Below are 3,251 nucleotides of genomic sequence, written 5' to 3' on the forward strand. Positions count from 1 at the left end.
TTATCCATGTATATCTAGTCCATTTTATGACCATAGCATAATTTTTCAGCACTCCCTATGAACATTTAATTTTTTTTCCCTCAAAAATTATTTCTTTTTGGCTTACAAATGGTGCTGCAGAGGACATCTTCTAGTACATATGAGAATATTTATTAAGATTAGAATCTTAGAAGTGCAATTGCTGGATTTAAGGGTTTGTTCACTTATAAAGTTTTGCAGACATTAATAATTGCCTTTTAAAAGGGCTTTACCAATTTTTACTCCCATCAACAGTATACAATAATGCATGTTTCATTGCATCCTCTCCACAACTTCCAGTTACCAATCTTTTAAATGTTTGTTAATCTTAGGAAAATAAATAAAATTTTATGGCTGCTTTAGTATGTATTTCTCTGATTACTGGAGAAGCAGAGAATAATTTATGTTCATTGACTATTTGTACATTATTTTTGTGTACTGATCATTCATATCTTTTGCCCATTTTCTTGTTGGATTGTTGATTTTTTTCTTATTGATTTGCAAGAGCCCTTTAAATACTGTAATTGCAATTATTTGTTATATATACTGCAAGTATTTTCTCTAAGTCTCTTGCTTCTCTTTAACATTATATATTGTATCTTTTACTAATACAGAATTTAAAATTTTATGTATTCACATTGGTCAGTCTTTTCTTATGGGTTCTGGATTTTGTACTTCAATTCATAATATCTTTCCTATTGAAATAAATATAATTCTCTATATTTTGTTCTATTAATTGTTAAGTTTCTTTCCATAGTTTATTTTTTAGACAAGGTAGAATTAACTTTTGCATAGGATCTGAGGTAGGGATTTTATCTTTCCCTAAAGGAGTAGTCACTTGTTCCAAATTCAGTTATTGATTTGGAAACTTGACCTTCATTACACACACACACACACACACAACACACCAACTTTCTAGACTATTTTTCCCCCATTGGCATTGTTACACTGTCTTAGTAACCATAGCTTTATTGTATGACTTAATAGCAGTTAGGATTGATCCTCCCTCACTGTTCTTCTCTTTCCAAATATTTTTGGCAGTCTTTTCTTTTTCATTTTTAAACCTGAACTTTTAAATCTAATTTTTAAGTTCCACAAACTATTCTATTAAGATTGCCCCAGATGTATTGATTAATTGGGGAACAATTGACAACTTTATACTATTGAAGTTTCACATTCAGAAACATGATATATCTTTTATTTATTTAGAGCTACTTTTCTGCCCTGCAGTAAGGTTGATAGCTTGTTTTATGTAGGTCTTACATATTTCTTTTTAGTGTTATTCTCAGGTATTAATGAGTTAATTACTATGATTTTGAATAGAATAAATGTTTCCATTACATTTTCTGATTTATATATTGTTGATAGACCTCTCCTGTTAACCAGCCACGAGATTCTCGCAAGATCCGCCTCCTCAATACCAAGCGCCTGTGTCCGGCAGAGCCGGTGTGAGACGAAGTGACAATCCTTCCCAGCCGCCGGGATAATCAAGACTTTTGGCCGGACCTTTCAGCACACACCGAGATAGTGAGGAGCCAGACAGAAAGCACAGACTATGGCGCTGAAACGGATTAATAAGGAACTTAGTGATTTGGCCCGTGATCCTCCAGCACAATGTTCTGCAGGTCCAGTTGGGGATGATATGTTTCATTGGCAAGCCACAATTATGGGAACTAATGACAGCCCATATCAAGGCAGTGTATTCTTTTTGACAATTCATTTTCCTACAGACTACCCCTTCAAACCACCTAAGGTTGCATTTACAACAAGAATTTATCATCCAAATATTAACAGTAATGGCAGCATTTGTCTCGATATTCTAAGATCACAGTGGTCTCCTGCTTTAACTATTTCTAAAGTTCTTTTTATCCATTTGTTCACTGCTATGTGATCCAAACCCAGATGACCCCCTAGTGCCAGAGATTGCACGGATCTATAAAACAGACAGAGATAAGTACAACAGAATATCTCGGGAATGGACTCAGAAGTATGCCATGGGATGCTACCTTAAAGTCAGAATAACCTGCATTATAGCTGGAATAAACTTTAAATTACGGTTCCTTTTTTGATTTTCTTATCCGGCTGCTCCCCTATCAGACCTCATCTTTTTTAATTTTATTTTTTGTTTACCTCCCTCCATTCATTCACATGCTCATCTGAGAAGACTTAAGTTCTTCCAGCTTTGGACAATAACTGCTTTTAGAAACTGTAAAGTAGTTACAAGAGAACAGTTGCCCAAGATTCAGAATTTTTAAAAAAATGGAGCATGTGTATTATGTGGCCAATGTCTTCACTCTAACTTGGTCATGAGACTAAAAACCATTCCTCACTGCTCTAACACGCTGAGGAATCAACTGAGGGGGAGGGAGACGGATGCTGAGTTGTCTCATCAAAGGAAGCAGCATTATTCTAGCAGCATCCATCCTTGTTTAAGCCTTCCACTGTTAGAGATTTGAGGTTACATGATTTACATTATGCTCATACCTGATGTGGCTGGAGAATTGGTATTGAATTTATAGCATCAGCAGAACAGAAAATGTGATGTATTTTATGCATGTCAATAAAGGAATGACCTGTTCTTGTTCTACAGAGAATGGAAATTGGAAGTCAAACACCCTTTGTATTCCAAAATAGGGTCTCAAACGTTTTGTAATTTTCATTTAAATTGTTCGGAGGCTTGGAGCTATTGGTTGATCTATCTTCCAATACGCTGTTTAATATAGCACTGAATAAATGATGCAAGTTGTCAATGGATGAGTGATCAACTAATAGCTCTGCTAGTAATTGATTTATTTTTCTTCAATAAAGTTGCATAAACCAATGGAAAAAATATTGTTGATATATAAACTTTATTTTTGTTGTTGAGCTTGTATTGCTGGCTTCCTAAATTTTCGCACTGGTTTTAACAGTTTTTCATTTGAATCATTTGGATAATCTAGGAGAAAATGGTAGAATTTACAAACACCAGCAGTTTTCTGTATAGCCATTCTTACTGGGATGACAGAAGCCCCTTTAAGTATTTACCACAAAGGGAATTTAAAACAGAAAGGTGGTTACGGAGGTGAGGGACCCTTGAAAAACCACACCAGTAACAAGGAGATAACCCAAAGGTTATTAACGCAGGAAGCCACAACCACTAGACTGAAGAGATAAAGGGAGGAGGCAGGGTTACTAGAGCCTAGGGACCAGGGTCACCCTAAAGAAGCTGGAAACTTGGTGGGCCAGTCCAGTGA

At 35.5% G+C, this 3,251-nt stretch overlaps 1 pseudogene; it reads left to right on the forward strand.

The window, feature by feature from the left end:
• The first annotated feature begins 1,466 nt into the window (after positions 1 to 1,466).
• On the forward strand, positions 1,467 to 2,294 carry LOC130858634 (ubiquitin-conjugating enzyme E2 D3-like; annotated as a pseudogene).
• Positions 2,295 to 3,251: the final 957 nt, after the last annotated feature.

This window comes from Hippopotamus amphibius, chromosome 8 (assembly GCF_030028045.1).
Source record: "Hippopotamus amphibius kiboko isolate mHipAmp2 chromosome 8, mHipAmp2.hap2, whole genome shotgun sequence".
NCBI classification, from domain to species: domain Eukaryota; kingdom Metazoa; phylum Chordata; class Mammalia; order Artiodactyla; family Hippopotamidae; genus Hippopotamus; species Hippopotamus amphibius.